Source organism: Mobula hypostoma, chromosome 18, assembly GCF_963921235.1.
Source record: "Mobula hypostoma chromosome 18, sMobHyp1.1, whole genome shotgun sequence".
NCBI classification, from domain to species: domain Eukaryota; kingdom Metazoa; phylum Chordata; class Chondrichthyes; order Myliobatiformes; family Myliobatidae; genus Mobula; species Mobula hypostoma.
In genome coordinates, this window is record NC_086114.1 from 36,792,821 (window position 1) to 36,809,521 (window position 16,701).

At 44.6% G+C, this 16,701-nt stretch overlaps 1 protein-coding gene and 1 pseudogene across 2 annotated transcripts in view; both read right to left on the reverse strand.

Moving 5' to 3' along the window:
• bmpr1aa (bone morphogenetic protein receptor, type IAa) overlaps positions 1 to 16,701 on the reverse strand; it is a 262,289-nt gene that overhangs the window by 107,255 nt on the left and 138,333 nt on the right. The window lies entirely within an intron of this gene.
• On the reverse strand, positions 4,110 to 4,241 carry LOC134358641 (U2 spliceosomal RNA; annotated as a pseudogene).

Sequence of the window (16,701 nt, forward strand, 5' to 3'; positions counted from 1 at the left end):
TGCCCACATACCTGGGTTCTACACACAACCTGATGCAGCCACATACGAAGCTGGCCATCAGGGTGAGGGCGACATTGGGGACGTTCTTGCCCCTGTTGTCCAGGGACTTGTGCATGACAGTCCGTCTCACCCGCTCCATCTTGGATCCCCAGACGAATCTGAAGACAGGCCGGGTGATTTCCGAGCTGTAGGAGCGGGGGACGGGCCAGACCTGCGCCAATTACAGCAGCCCTGAGAGCACCTCACACCTGATGACCAGGTTCTTGCCCGTTATCGACAGGGAGCGCCCTCCCCACAGTCCCAGTTTCTGTTTCACCTTGGCAGTCCACTCCTGTCAGTTCTTGTTGCACGCCTCAGCCCCTCCGAACCAGATCCCCAACACCTTCACGTGGTCAGACCTGATGGTGAAGGGGACGCTGGATCGGTCGGGCCAGTTGCCGAAGAGCATGGCTTTGCTCTTCGTGCAGTTGACCCTGGCCCCCGACGCTAGCTCGAACTGTTCGCAGGTGCCAATCAACCTGCGAACTGACCTCGGATCAGAGCAGAAGACGGCGACGTCGTCCACGTACAGAGAGGTTTTCACTTGGGTCCCTCCACTGCCTGGCAGCGTCACCCCTCTTATGCCCTCATCCCTCCTGATGGCTTCCGCAAAGGGTTCTATGCAGCCGACAAACAAGACAGGGGAGAGGGGACAGTCCTGCCTGACTCCAGACCTGATGGGGAAGCTGTCTGTTTCCCACCCGTTGACCTGCACTGCACTACGGATGTCTGTGTAGAGCAGTCTAATCCAATTCCGGATTCCCTCCCCAAATCCTATTTTGGAGAGCACTTTCGCCATGTACGCGTGCGATATCCTGTCGAAGGCTTTCTCCCGGTCCAAGCTGACCAGGCAGGCGTCCGCCCCACTGTCCTGCACATAGGCGATGGTGTCCCTCAGCAGCGCGAGGCTGTCTGAGATCTTCCTGCCAGGTACAGCACAGGTTTGGTCTGGGTGGATCACCTGTCCCAGAGCAGACTTGACCCTGTTGGCGATAGCCTTGGACAGGATCTTGTAATCCACATTCAGGAGAGAGATGGGTCTCCAATTTCTAATGTCCTCCCTTTCCCCCTTCTGCTTGTAGACGAGGGTGATGATGCCCTTCCTCATGGACTCAGACATACTGCCGGCCAGAAGCATAGCGTTGTACACTTCCAGCAGGTCTGGGCCCATCCAGTTCCACAGCGCCGAGTACAATTCAGCCGGTAAGCCGTCGCTTCCGGGAGTCTTACCCGACCCAAAGGAACGGATGGAGCCTGTCAGCTCGTCCAAGGTCAGTGGCTGATCCAGACTCTCCCACTTGCCGTCGTCTAAGACCTGCGTGATAGACGACAGGAAGTTGCGGGAGGCTGTGGATTCTGTGGCCTTTTCATCGTACAGACCGGCATAGAAGGACTTGCAGATCCTCAGCATGTCGGTCTGCGAGGACGTGACTGAGCCGTCCTCTTCCTTAAGGTTGTGGATCACAGAGCTCCCCCTGTGCACCTTTGGAAGAAGAAGCGTGAGCACGTCTCGTCCTGCTCCACGGTTTGGACCCTTGATCGGAAGATGAGCTTGGAGGATTCGACGGCGAGGTGCTGGGCTTGCCGGCCCTTCACCTCTCGCAATTCCTCCCTGACATCCACCCCCTTCGACTGTAGAAGGAGAAGTTGCTGCAACTTTGTCTGGAGTTTACGCAGTTCCCTCAGCTCCTGCCTTGCCTTCTGGATACCCTTGCGGATAAAGAACCTCTTAATGTTCTCCTTGGTGGCTTCCCACCAGTGAACCGGGGAATCAAAGAAGGCTTTCAAGATTCTCCAACCTGTGTACTCCCGCTCTAGTTCTTCGATGTTTTCTGGGGTCAGCAGCTTTACGTTCAGCTTCCAAGTCCCCCGGTCTGCCTTCTGGTCCTCCCGTAAGCAACAGGTGGCTCTCAGAAGGCAGTGGTCAGAGAAGAACACCGGCGTGACATCGGTGGACCTGACCGTGAGGGACTCAGACAGGAAGAGGAAGTCGATCCGGGAGCGGGTTGAGCCGTCCGATCGTGTCCAGGTGGCTTGCGGCTGTGCTCCACCTGTGGGGGTGCCAAAGGCGTCGCGCAGCTTGGCTGTCTTCACCGTTTCCCTCAGGAGTCTAGAGGTACTGTCCAGCCTGCCGTCGGCGCTGCCGGGTCCTCCAGCCGCATCAATGGTGCAGTTGAAGTCTCCGGCCAGAACGACCGGCTGGGACATCACCAGCAGCTGTGGGAGCTGCTTGAAGACGGCCAGCCGCTCGCTCCACACGGGGGAGGCGTACACGTTGATCAGCCGGAGCGGAGTGCCCCGGTATTTGACGTCTGCTACCAGGAGGCGCCCTGCAACCACCTCTTTAACTTGGGTGATTGAGAAGTTGCCTCCCCGCAGCAGAATCCCCAGGCCAGAAGCGCGACAATCGTTGCCCCCCCCCGACCACACAGACAAACCTTTTTTCCACCACCGTGACCACCTCCGGTAGTTCTGGAGGTGTGGTAGTCTGCACTCCTGGAGGAAGGTCACGTCGGTCTTTACAGTGTCCAGGTACTGGAGCGTGCTGACACATCGCCCAGTACTCTTCAAATTTCGCACGTTCAAGCACGCCAATTTAAGGTCTGCCATCATTCAAAGTCTTTTATTTTGGCTGCTCTCCGTCCTCACCCTTGCCATCCTGAGCCTTCATTCCCACCGCCTTTGTGGTTTTCCACCTTCTGTGGGCTCAGGTACTGCTGGTAGTACTCCTCCGGGTGTGGCCGTTCTGGTTCTGGGCCCGGGGGGTTGTTGACTTCCTGGGCTGCTTCCCCTTCCGGCTGCTGGGTGCCAGCCGTGGCTCTGCTCCCGGATTCCCGGAGCTCTGTGTGTCTGCTGCTCTCCGCCTCCTGTACTTGGGGGGTGGCCAGCAGACTTTCTCCCTCCTCTCTCCACCTGTTCTGCCAGCTGCTTCTTCCGCCGGGGCTGCTGGCCTCCCCCAACTCCTTCCTCTTCTGAAAAGGACAGGGTACCAGAGGCTGTGTGGTTCCCTGTCCTTTTCTTGTGTTGCTCCGCCTTCTGTCGCTTGGCCGCCGCCTTTTGGGTCTTTTTGCGTTTCACGACCTTCCATTCGGTTTCCACCTCAGCTCTCCCCTCCTCCATGGACTCCTGCTCGTTGTTTGCCTGGTCCTGGAGGGTCTGCAGGGGGGTGGCAGGTCTTGGGGTGCTTGCACCTTCCTCCCTGGTTTCATCGTCCGTCCTGTCGGGTGCCTCATCTGCAGCGCTGGCGGGTACGTCCGAAACTGCCTGGGCCCTTTCAGGGCCAGCACCTCCCCTGGTCGCCTGTGCGTAGGTGCCCCCACGCCTCGGGCAGGCTCTGTACAGGTAGCCAGCCTGTCCGCAAAGGTTGCAGGACTTGGCCTGCGTGCAGTCTTCGGTCAGGTGGCCTTCGGTTTTACAGTTCTTGCACATCACCACCCTGCACTGGACTGTGATGTGCCCCGCCTTGCCGCAGTTTCGGCACACCCTGGGTTGCCCCGCATACACCGTGTACCCTCGGTTCCCTCCAATGGCGAAGACGGAGGGGGGGGTGGATGACGCCACCGTTGGAATCCAACCTCAGCTTCACCTTGACCTGCCGTTTGCTGGTCCAGATTCCCAGTCCGTCCTTCACGTCCGCTGGTGTTCCTACGCTCTCCACATACCGAGCGAGGAATGTAAGGACATCCACCACTGGTACGTGCGGGTTGAACATATGTACCGTGATTGTCCGTTCCTGTTGGGTAGCCATTGCAAAGAGGGCCTGCGCTTTCAGCAGCGACAGCGGCGCCTCTGTCCCCTTCAGCTGAAGCTGCTGGTACAGCTTCTGCCACCCTGCAGCCCGCCGGAAAGTGACATCGAAGAAACCTGCGAAGTCCTGGACACAGTAGATGTCGTCGGGCGTAAATCCGCAGCATTCCATCAAGACCTTCCGGATGAAGGTCTCTCAGGTGAAGCCGGTGCCCCCGTTCCAGTCTCGCACTGTCAGCCTGACAGTGTTCTTGATGCCCTGGCCTCGAGCCGATGCACTGCTCGCTGCTGCCATCTTCTTCCTCACTGCTGTCGTCGCTGGTACGGGGTGTTAGATTGGAGGCCAATCAGCATTAGGATCCACCCCTGCGTCAGCGCGAACTCTTCTCCTCCGCCTTCTGGTCTGATAAGAACAGATACCACACTTGATCTTAGCCAAAAGGCCGAGAAGCGACTCATTTACAGGTTACACAAGAATGCCTTCATGCCTTCTAATTTCCCTGCCTCCAATCTTTCATCAAGGTTATGTTTCCTTCCACTTGCCTTAATGTGGGTAGAAGTGAAAGGAAATGTAACCTTGTTCTTAGACATGTTTCAATCCAATTATCTTTGCTTGAAAATGCGTTACATTATGACAAGTGAAACTCCCCCCCCCCCAACTCTGACCTTTTCCCTCTTCTCATCTGCCTATTACTCCCTCCGGGCCCCTCCTCCTATAAGATTCCTTCTTCTCCAGCCTTTAACCCTTCCCACCCACCTGGCTTCACCCATCACCTTCCAGCTAGATTCTTTCCCCTCCCCCACCTTTTTATTCTGGTTTCTTCCCCTTACTTCTCAGTTCTGAAGAAGGGCATCAGCCCAAAATGTTGATCATCTATTTGTTTTTATAGATGCTGCCTGACCTGCTGAATTCCTCCAGCTTTGTGTGTGTGTGTGTTTTTGACAAATGAGCAAGTTAAAATGAAAAACAGATTAAAAGTGATGTGATACTTCAAAGCAACAATAAAAATAAAAACTTAAAACATTCCACATATTGGAGAATAACGTCCAATTATTTTGTGGTTTGCTTCCTATGATAGCATGTCCATTTACAAAATTAGTAGCTCCATTCAATTCAGAAAAAACTTCCATCAAGCCATCAGGTTTAATAAGCAGACATTTCCTCAGGAATTGTGTATAATTAGATGCATTGAGTTGGCTGGTTTCCTCTGTGCACAGTGGCTACAGGTTGCCAACCCATCCAGAGGAGAAAGAGAGACAGACAAGCCAAAGAAATGGAAAGGTAAAAGGGCAAGTGTTTCTCATTCAATATCAGCCAAACAGAAGTGTTCAAAATGAAATGTTGTAAGCACTTGGCAGGTTAGGGCAGCATACACAGAGGTTAAAAGAGCAGTATTTACATCTCACATTGTAAGGACACTGGTTTCAAAGATATTACAACTCTAACTTCTCTTCACCCTGTACAGATGACATTCCATTCCTCCACTGTTTACATCTACACTGCCTCAGTTCTGAAAAACCTTCAAACGTTCCAAGGTTCATTTATTATCAAAGTATACAACTCTGAAATTCTTTCATTTTCTGGGTAGCCATGAAACCAAGAAAAGCAGCACAGCATGATCATCAACCCCCAAATCCTCCTCCAGCACAAAAAAACATACAAAACCAATCAGACACTGTTGATGGAAGTTTCAATTGTATCTGCTCTATTTCTACATTTCTCTCTATTTCCTCCAAGCCATAACTAGAAGATAAAGATATTTCTTCCAAACAGATCCATATTGTTCTCATCATATTCTGTAGTTAATAGCATTCTTCAGCAGCATTCCCTACCAGCCAAACTTTTCCCTCCACTCTCCTTTAACATTCTATAGGGATTGTACCTTCCACAACACTGTGCCGTCTCCGTTAACTATTCCCTTTCTCACAGTACTTTCCAATGTAAACACAGCAAATGCAACATTTGCCCTTTTACCTTCTCTGCCTTTCAGGGAACCAGATATTTCTCCCACGTGGAGCAGTAATTCACTTGCACTTCTTTCAATTTAGTGCACAGAATTTGGCACTCATGATGAGGTCTGTTCTACATGAGAATTACTGTGTTGCAGAACACTTCATTCAGTCCACAGGGGCAACCATCTTGAGCTTCCAGTTAGTTGCTGTCACTTTAATTTCCCACCCTACTCCTACTTTGATCTATCTTTGACCTCCTATATTTTTCCAACAAAGCCAGTCATAAGTTCAAGAAGAGTGCCTCATCTTCCATCTGCACGTGCTGCGCCCTCATTGTTCAACACTGGGTAACAATACTTTTTCTTTTCTCCGCAGACATTGCTGGATATTTCACTTTTAATTTGTTCCTTTATTTCTTTACTTTTCTGTATGAACTGCATTCTGTTCTCTCTTTAATTTGAAAGATTTGATTTGTTAATTTTCCAGTTCTGAAGGATTATTAACCTAACATGTTGATTCTGCTATGACTAGAGGATAATAAATACTGCACTACTTTGTCTCAGAAATTTTTCTTGAACATTGAATGCTTCGGCATTTCCTGTTTTATTTCTGATTTCTGACGTCTGCAGGGTTTTTTCTTCTCGTCAACTCCGTCACGTTGTCTCTCCAACTACAATCTTTAACAAGTCCTGACGAAGGGTCTCGGCCTGAAACGTCGACTGCACCTCTTCCTACAGATGCTGCTTGGCCTGCTGCGTTCACCAGCAACTTTGATGTATGTTACAATCTTTAACAATTGTGTTGCCTTTTACTTATGCTTTGCAGTTATTTATTATCTTTCAGATCTGAATTTTCTTGAGTGACAAAACCTTTGAAATTTGTTCCATCCAGACCATAAGTAAATGGCAAATTGAACAAGTAAATGGCAAATTGAACATTATCAGTTTCCAAACATGGAGCTGGAATTGACAATGTACGATATGAAAAACAGCTATTCACTAATACCACTGGCTCTGCCTTTCTTGGACCTTTTCCCCATTCATTTAGCAACTCCTCTTTATATTCCATAGATTTCAATTTTGTTCACAAGCCTATTATGCCTTACTCTATCAGATGCCTCATTTAAGTTGCCATTCACTAACTTAATTAACCTGCACTTTCAAATAATTATATTTATAGGTTTACTCTCCCTTTTCTTCTTTGAAAAGTAGTACAGTTGGCCCTCCGTATCCGCGGGTTTTGCATTCGCGGATTCAACCAACCGCAGACCAGGAAAACCCGGAAGTTCTCTCTCCAGCACTCGTTGTTTGAGCATTGTTTGCCTCGCGTCTCGTTCGGTCACTACTTGTGTTGTGTGCACCCTTTGTTTCTGTGAAAAAATGGCTCCTAAAAAGCAATTAACCAACTCGATAGTAACATCGGCAGCTTTCAAGATTCTTTCTCTCTGCGTGTAAATAGTACGAAGGGTGGACACAGGCAAGTTCAACGCACGCATAATGTCTTTATTTCGTTCACCACGATCGAAACACTTAATTACATCCAGTTTTACGCTAAGTGCAACACCTTTACGAGCTCGCTTCGGCTTTTCTGATACCTTAGGACACATCTTGCTAATGGATGCACAAAATAAATTGAGATAAAGCACTCTCGCTGCTTGGGGTGTGCACTGCCTCTATAATGGCTCGCTGCAAAACAAACGCTGAATGTTATTTTCGCTTTTCGTAACACCCTTATGAGCTCTCTTAGGCTTTTATACAAGGGATTTGAGCATCCGTGAATTTTGGAACCAATCCCCCACAGATACGGAGGGCCGACTGTATAGGATTTATTTATCCTACAGTCATGGCTCCCATATATGTCCAATACAGTGAGAAGATTGTGGGTTTTTGACAATTTTCTCCTAATTTCCTTCATGTAGCCAAGATGACGTTTCTTGGAATGCTGCCAAAATTTTTGTAACTTCCATTTTATTTTGATCCGAAAATTTTCCACCTTTTCCTTAATGGTGACAGTGGTATCATCTTTTTCAGTAAACACAGACGCAAAATATTTCAGGCATGCCCTCTGTCACTATAAAGTAATTGTTAGTTTGGCTCCACTTTCCCTTTCAAACTTTCCTGACATTTTGTTCCCTTTTGTGTTACCAGCCTATTCTCACACATGCAATCTTTTCCTCAATTCCTGCTCCTGTGCTTTGTGTATAGCTTAGCTCTCTTCTGAATAATGAACCCAGTATTTATTATCAACTTACTTTCATCCTTATCTTCATATTTTGAGACATTCAGGAAGCTCCAGGTTTGGATGCTGCTCGTTCTCAATGAAATGCATCTGGTATGTATCTGAATACTCCTTACTTTTGTATTCTTCATTCCATTTTACATCTGATTTTTTCCCTCTAATCACACTAGGTCAGGTCCTTTTTCAGTTTAACAAGTTAGACCTCCTCCAATTTGTACATTTCTAAACCTTTTCTAAACTTAATGGTACTGTGATCATTGTTTTCCCAAATTCACTCCAAATGAATTACACTCTATTTGAATGTAGAGTTAGGACAACCCCCATTTTGCCAATTTTTAAAACTGCTTTTCCTGCACCTTCTGCTTTTCAGTGAAAGCTTCTTGACCCAGATTTTTACCGTATATTAAGTGGTGGGTGGGGTAAACTGGATAACTGTTCATTTAAAAAAATATATCATGGTCATCGAGATGAAAGTTTCCTCTACACCCATCTTAGATAAGTTATCAAGTGGAATACTGCAAGTTAATGGCTTTTGATATTAAATGCAGATCACTGGAGATACTGAACTCATTTTGGAAGAGAAATGCTCTTATTATCCCAACACCCAGGACAGAAATAACCCTACACTTTTGAAAGTAAATCTAATTCTGAGTGAATTTGTTCCAAAACAAGAAGCATCTTGAAAACTCATTTAAAGTAATTGGCTTCCATTAATATGAACAAATGCTCAGACTGAAAAACAAGCCACTATTTCTTCATATAAATGGTTTGAAAATCTATTTGTGTAACTAATAAATTCATTCACGTTTCTCCATTTAACTTCCAGAGTTAATCTGACTCCAATGAGGAACAATACGTGCAATAATATTGCAGCAGGGACCAACTTTCAAAACACTACTCTTTTGGTTAAGTAAAAACACGTACCAAGAAAGATGTCTGGCAGCCAAACCAATGTTTTTAAAGCTGTAATCGGAGACTTTTTAAACAAATGGCCTTCTAATGAAAGCATGCCTAGACTCCGTCTCTACACAAGTCTCCCCCCCCCCCCCGCAATCGTGTGCAGCAAGACGTACAGCCTGTTGGCTCTTTGCCACCCCCCATTACACTAAAGGCTGAAGCAGCCGAGGATAAGTTCTCCCTTTCCGCAGGCCCCTCCTCTAAAGCTGCCCTAGGCGCCCAAGCTGACATGCCTTTTAAGCACTGCTAGACTGCAGCACAGACTTTCTGGCTCCAACACTATTGTTTGCTCGGCTGCTGCGCCACACATTTGGGCCTCGATTAGCATAAGAATATTGGCATCTCCCAGCAAGCAATCCTTGCTGAGATCTTCACTGCTTAAATACCACCATTCCTTCACCATTGGTCTGTACACTGACTGTGCTGTACCAAACTTTTTATTAAAATACACAGGCACAGTAGACCAGCCAATTACTTAACCATTTTTGTTGAAGAGGTTTTAACAAAAGATGGAACTCAAACTAGCTTTGAATCTTGATGAGTTAACCAATTAACTGCTCAAGTTCAACAGCAAAAAAAAACAATTTATAAATGTGTAGTTAAATAGTTTTGAAGAAAATTCTCAACAATCCTTCTTCAATCTAGGTTTACACTTAAATCTGTTTAATGTCCAGAGTCAGCAAACATTCACACCCAGAATCCTGACAACAGTAGGGATCTAATTTCAGCTGTCTTTAATAACAGTATCAAGAGAGGCAGGGAAAACACAGTGAAGCCTCATACGTTGCTGCAAAATCAGGCAAAACTACCCATTGAAGAGACCATAAAGGGCAAGTTATTTTGATCAGGACGCAGGCATGTTTTGAAAAGGAAATTTGACAAAGTGAGTTACCTAAAAGTACATTAACATAAAATAAGTTGCTTTTAGTAAGATAACAAGCAGATGCTTGGTTGAATTCACAAGCCTGACCAAAAAGAATTGCTGCCAAAGCACAGCAGGAACTTCTGGATCATTTAGGTACCATCTTATGCTTTTGGGAGCTCCAGATATCTAGAGTTCCCAACACTAAAACAGGAATAAACATGGATAACAACTAAAATATCATAAGGCCTAGTTGTTTAAACGTTCTTCAGGAGCAGTTAACTATCAGGAGCAGTTAACTATCAGGCTCTTGAACCAAAGGCGCTAACTTCACTTGCCCCATCACTGAACTGTTCCCAGAACCCATGGACTCACTTTCAAGGACTCTTCATCTCATATTCTTGATATTTATCACTTATTTATTATTTCTTTTTTTTGTATTTGCACAATTTATTGTCTTTTGCCTACTGGTTGAATGCCAAGTTACCGCAGCCTTTCATTGCAACACACACAAAGCTGGAGGAACTCGGCAGGGCCTGGCGTGTTGAGTCCCTCGAGCATTTTGAGTGTGTTGCGTGGATTTCCAGCATCTGCAGATTTTCTCTAGTTTGTGCGGTCTTTCATTGATTCTATTATGGTTATTATTCTATTATGGATTTATTGAGTATGCCCACAAGAAAATGACTCAGGGTTGTATGTGGTGACATACATGTACTTTAAAATATACCTTTAACTTTAGTCATACATTCAACCCCAAAATATAAACAGGATAATTTCTCATTCAGTATAGACCAAGGTATGAATAAAATTAAATGGCTTGAAGTCTCGTGCTTTTTGAGATTAAAATTTAAAATAGATTAAGAACTTGTTAGCAGAGAAAAGTCATTTTCAAAAAGAGTAATTTCAAGTTAACAAGTGGCAGCTTATGAGATCACTGCTGAGACCTCAGCTATCTACAGTATACATTTATATCTTAAGATTTTGGGATTGCCTCCAATGCAAATTTGGCAATGACAGCGAAGTTGATGGAAAAGTTAAATTGTGGGAATGATAGTGGTTGAGTGGCCAAAATGAAAAATGAGGAGAAATGTGACATTACCCACTTTTAAAAGAAGAACAAAAAATGTGGTATTATTTAAGAACGAGAATTAGACCTTGGTTGTGTCTTTCAAGAAATACAAGTTAGTATGAAGGGAAATCATATACAGTCCGCCCTCCTTATCCACGAGGGATTGGTTCCAGGACCCCTTGTGGATACCAAAAAACACGGATGCTCAAGTCCCTTATTCAACCCATCTCAATCTGGTGGACTTTAGGACCCTGCGGAACCCTGGACCTTATTTAACCTGTCTCAGTTCGGTGGACATTAGGACCTGGTGATGGAGTTCTAAATCTGCAGTGTTTCTGTTCACGAAAATAATCACGATCTAAAATAAAGTGAAAAGAGGTGAAACGTCGTCGGTCATTGGAAAAGTGTTAGGCTACAGTCGTCAATGACTGGAACAATTTTAAAGGATAAAGTGAGAAAGGCCCTGCCCCGATGAAAGCTACAAATTATTACTAAGCAACGCAATGGTTTAATTATTGGGTTTTTGATCCTCCACATCAACCCGGCATGGATGGAGGGTGCGCTCAGGAGCAGTCTGTCACTGGATTGAACTCTGGAATTTCTGTTCCCGAGCTCGGCGCTGAAACATATGTTTCTTAAGTGTTTTATATGCATAGAAAAGTAAAATATATACTACATACCAAGACAAACGTTTGACTAACTGACGCTAAATAACACCGGATGTACCTGTTCCGACTTACTTAGTAAGAGAACTTCCGTTTTTTTTCGATCCTGATCCACGATAACCTACGCACATCCTCCCGTATACTTTAAGTCATCTCTAGATTACTTATAATACCTTATAATACTTATAATGTAAATGCTATGTAAAATAGTTGTTATGCTGCATTGTTTAGGGAATAGTGACAAGAAAAAGAAGTTTGTACATGTTCGAACAACTAGTGCTGGAAGAGCACTTCCAGGTTTTCTCGATTCGCGGTTGGTTGAATTCACGCATGCGGAACTCGCGGATAAGGAAGGCCGACTGTACATAGGAAGACAGAAGAAATGATAGCCTTTATTACAAGAGGTATGGAGTACAGAATTAGGTAAGACTTGTTAAAACAACGCAGGGATTTGGTGAGCTCACACCTGAAGTTCTGTGTTCAGTTCAAGTGTCCTTTTAAGGAAGGACATACTGGTCCAGGAAGTGGAGCAGTAAAGGTTCACCAGAGCGATCCTTGGGAAGAGACATTTGTATGAGGAATGAAAGGGCCTACCAATAGCCTCATCAAGACATTGAAAATTCTTGATGAATGATGCTTTGAGAATGTTTCATCTGGTGGGGCAGTCTAGAAGTTGAGTGTATAGATAATCAAAGGATAAGAAAACAGGCACCTAGGACTGATCTGACAACAAACCATTGGAATTTTCCATCCCACACAAAAATGGAAACCAAATGACTAAAAATGGATAGATTGCTGGAATGCGACAACATACTGTAAGGGATCAGGCATGAATGTGGAATTGGGGTCAAAGATCACACCTGCTGTAGGGATGTTTAGCCTCCTATTTCTGCTTTTTTAAAATGCTCATTTTCTAGTAATGTTGAAAATGACATTAAAATCAACACATAGATTACAACCATTCATTTAAGGACCATTTTCTTGGATTGATAATATTAATATTGCTCTACACTAATGTATTACTACATAAACTTTAAATCTAGTATTTAAATTTTGATAGATAAATCAAAGGATTCCTACTTTTACTAAAACAAAGTTACCAATCAAAAGGTTGAGCATGGTGCAACTAGTGTCCTGAGCTGCATATATTTCAATGCAAGAACTATTGAAGGAAAGGTGGATTGTAGTGCTGAAGATGATAGGGCAAAATTGCAGTCAACAGAATGAGTGGCAACGCAAAAGGCGGCCAAAAATCCCCCATTTTTCGAATGTTCGCTTTACGCACCTTGCTGTTACGAAAGACCTACATTAGTTACCTGTTTTCGCTAACAGAAGGTGTTTTCACTGTTGCAAAAAAAGGCAGCGCACGCCCCGAGCAGCCAAGCTCCTCCCCCGGAACTGGATTCTAGCCGACATTGCTTAAACACATGCCTGTGAGCATCTGTGCTTTATGTCGATTAATTTTGAGCATCTGTTAGCAAGATGAGTTCTAAGGTATCAGAAAAGCCTAAAAGAGCTTGTAAGGGTGTTACATTTAGCGTAAAACTAGACATAATTAAGCTTTTCGATCGTGGTGAATGAAGTAAGGACAAAGTGAGTTTGGCTTGTGGAAGTTGACGAAGATGACGTTGAAGAGATTTTGGCATCCCATGATCAAGAACTGATAGATGAAGAGCTGATGCAATTGAAAGAGGAAAGGATAACAATCGAAACCAAATGCAGTAGTGAACGGACCAAAAGTGAAGTTTTCCAGGAACTGAATGTGAAGCAACTGCATGAGATTTTCGCTGCAATTGACAACACTGCAATGATTGCAGAAAAGTATGACTTTAATTTTGAAAGGGTACGTAGGTTTAGGGCATATTTGCAGGATGGTTTGAGTGCTTACAAAGAACTGTATGATAGAAAAATGCAGGAGGCTAAGCAGTCAAGCATACTGTCCTTTTTCAAGCCTTCCACATCAGCCACAGCAGAAGATGAACCTCGACCTTCGACATCGAAGCAGGCAGACATAGAAGAAGATGACCTCCGACGACTCAGCCTAACACACCATCATCAGTGTGCTCACTGTCTTCCCGATTCTGGTAAGTGATACTACAGAATACATTATTTCTACTTTATCTAGGCTGTGTATTTTTATGTGTTATTTGGTATGATTTGGCAGCTTCATAGCTTAAAGATTACTGGAGAGAGTGTTGCTGCCAAGAGCGCTTGCGGCGGTGTTCCTGCCGAGAGTGCTTGTGTGCAATTTCGCTGCGCTAGACAGTGCTCCAATGATTGCAGAAAAGTATTTTTACTTTGCATAGGCCGTGTATTTATCATATCATTCCTGCTTTTACTATATGTTACTGTTACTTTACGACATACTGGCTTACGAACTGTTTCAATAGGAATGCTCTACCTTCAGATAGCAGGGGAAACCTGTAATTAAAAACCAACACTGGCAACATTCAAGCAAAAAAATTGTTAAGGTATGACATTTACAACATTCCTGTCAGGAATAACAGAAAATGAGCACCTGGAATTTGTAGAAAGATATTGAATAGAAACTCAAGCATTTCAAAAATCTTAGGACAATAGCAAAAAAAATGGCAGAATCATAAACATTTACAGCAAAGAAAGTAGGTTATTTGGGCAATTATGACCATAATTAAGACTGACCTGTAAGGTAATAGTAAATTAATAAAAACAAATGATCAAAGATGAAAATATATGATGCTAAGGTGACACAAATAATTGGTTAGGAAACATTAAAATGTAGGTTTAGATGCCTTTAAGATGCTGAGCACAGAGGAAATCAAATCAAGTTTAATTATCATTCAAGCCTTACATAGATACAGCTGAACGAGACAATATTCCTCTGGGGTCAAGGTGCAAAACATTCAAAAATAGCAAACATTAAAAAAAAGCAAGCAACAAATTCAAAGAAGCATATTCACTCAAAATAAAAAAAATAGTCCAAGACTAAGTGACAACATCCAGCAATTGATGGTACAGTCTCCCGGCAGTGTGTGGGGGAAAAAAAGTAAAAAGCTTGAACATGGGAGGGCAGCACCAATGGGCAAGACCAGGCCCCAGCTGATATCAACCACGCTGTAGCGTTTACACACAGCTAGTCTGCAGCAACAGGCAATCCCAACGCTTGTGGCCTAGTTCTACCTACAACCGAGGCTACACAGTTCCCATGTCAACTGTCCCTCCAACCTGCAAGCTTGCGGTAACTTACATTTCCACTGTCCAATGGAGTCTTGTGATTGCAAGTGAAATGTCCAAGCCAATCTCCCATGGTTATACTGCACCAACTCTAACACTTCTGAGTAGCAGGGAGTGACACGGTCTGCAGCCGTCTTAGCTCCCCTAAACCCAAACCTGCTCCTGCAACATCCTCGCAGCTCATTCTCCATCAAAGTGTGAGAGATTCAAACAAAAAGATAACTAGAGAGGTCTCCCCATTATTTCATTCAAGTTGACTTTGGTCATAGAGATCTTGCACTGGAGAATAGGCGTAAAAGAATTTCAAATCTAAGTACTCAAGGCTGAGATACAGATTTAGCTGTGATTTAAGGAAATGTTCAGATTGGGCAGGAAAATGGATTTGGCATTCATGTTCTCACTGAATGGACACACATGTTCAAACAATCGCATATACAGGTTTCCACGGCCATCCGAAGGTACAGCATTCCTATGAAACGGGTTGTAAGCCGGAATGTCGTAAAGCGAAGAAGCAATTACCATTTATTTATATGGGAAAATTTTGTGAGCGTTCACAGACCCAAAAATAACCTACCAAATCATGCCAAATAACACATAAAACCTAAAATAGCAGTAACATATAGTAAAAGCAGGAATGATATGATAAATACACAGCCTATATAAAGTAGAAATACTTTCCCACAATTATTGCCTGAACAGTCCTCTGTAGCGAAAATCTCACGCAAGCGCTCTTGGCAAAAACATGGCGCAAGCGCTGTCGGCAAAAACACGGCGCAAGTGCTGTCCAGTAACCTTTAAGCTATGAAGCTGCCAAATCATACCAAATAACACGTAAAAATACACAGCCGATATAAAGTAGAAATAATGTACGTACAGTGTAGTATCATTTATGGAAATCCGGAAGGCAGCGAGCACACTGATGATGGTGTGTTAGGCTGAGTCGTCGGAGGTTGGGGTGGTGCAGTGGCCCCCACCCTCTGGGCAGCGAATCGATACCAATCCGCGAAGCATGCAGGGGTACAGCGGTAGCCGGGAGGCACACAGCACATCTTTAAAAAAAAGCCAAAATAAACAAGCTAATTAATTAGGTGCCGCCCGGCACGTAATTACTTAGCATGTTTATTTCGGCTTTTTTTCTTAAAGGAGTGCTGTGTGCCTCCCAGCACCGCTGCATTCTCCGCGAATCGGTATCTGTCCGCGGCCTGGGGGTTGGGGTGGTGGGACACTGGGGTGTCATTTCATCGTCGTCTGTTTCCATTCGGGCAGGCAGGTCATCTTCTTCTATCTCTGCCTGCCTCGATGTCGAAGGTCAAGGTTCGTTGTCTGCTGTGGCTGATGTGGAAGGCTTGAAAAACGACAGTATGCTTGACTGCTGAGCCTCGCGCATTTTTCTATCATACAGTTCTTTGTAAGGACTCAAACCATCTTGCAAATATGCCCTAAACCAACGTATCCTTCCAAAATTAAAGTCCTACTTTATCATTATTCATTCGGTTTCGATTGTTATCCTTTCCTCTTCCAATTGCATCAGCTCTTCATCTATCAGTTCTTGGTCATGGGATGCCAAAACCTCTTCAACATCATCTTCGTTAACTTCCACAAGCCAAACTCACTTTGTCCTTACTTCGTTCACCACGATCAAAACGCTTAATTATGTCTAGTTTTATGTTAAGTGTAACACCCTTACGAGCTCCTTTAGGCTTTTCCGATATCTTAGAACTCATCTTGCAAACGGCTGCTCACAGGCATGTGTTTAAGCATTGCTGGCAAGAATGCTGTACCGAATCCGGGGGAGAGCAGCTGATTGGGGCGTGCGCTGTATTTTTTATTGCGCTGCCTTTTATCGGCGCTGCTTTTTCTGCGCGCTGCCTTTTTTCATAACAGTGAAAACACCTTCTGTTAGCGAAAACAGGGAACTAATGTAGGTGTTTTGTAACAGTGAGGTTTTGCAAAGTGAA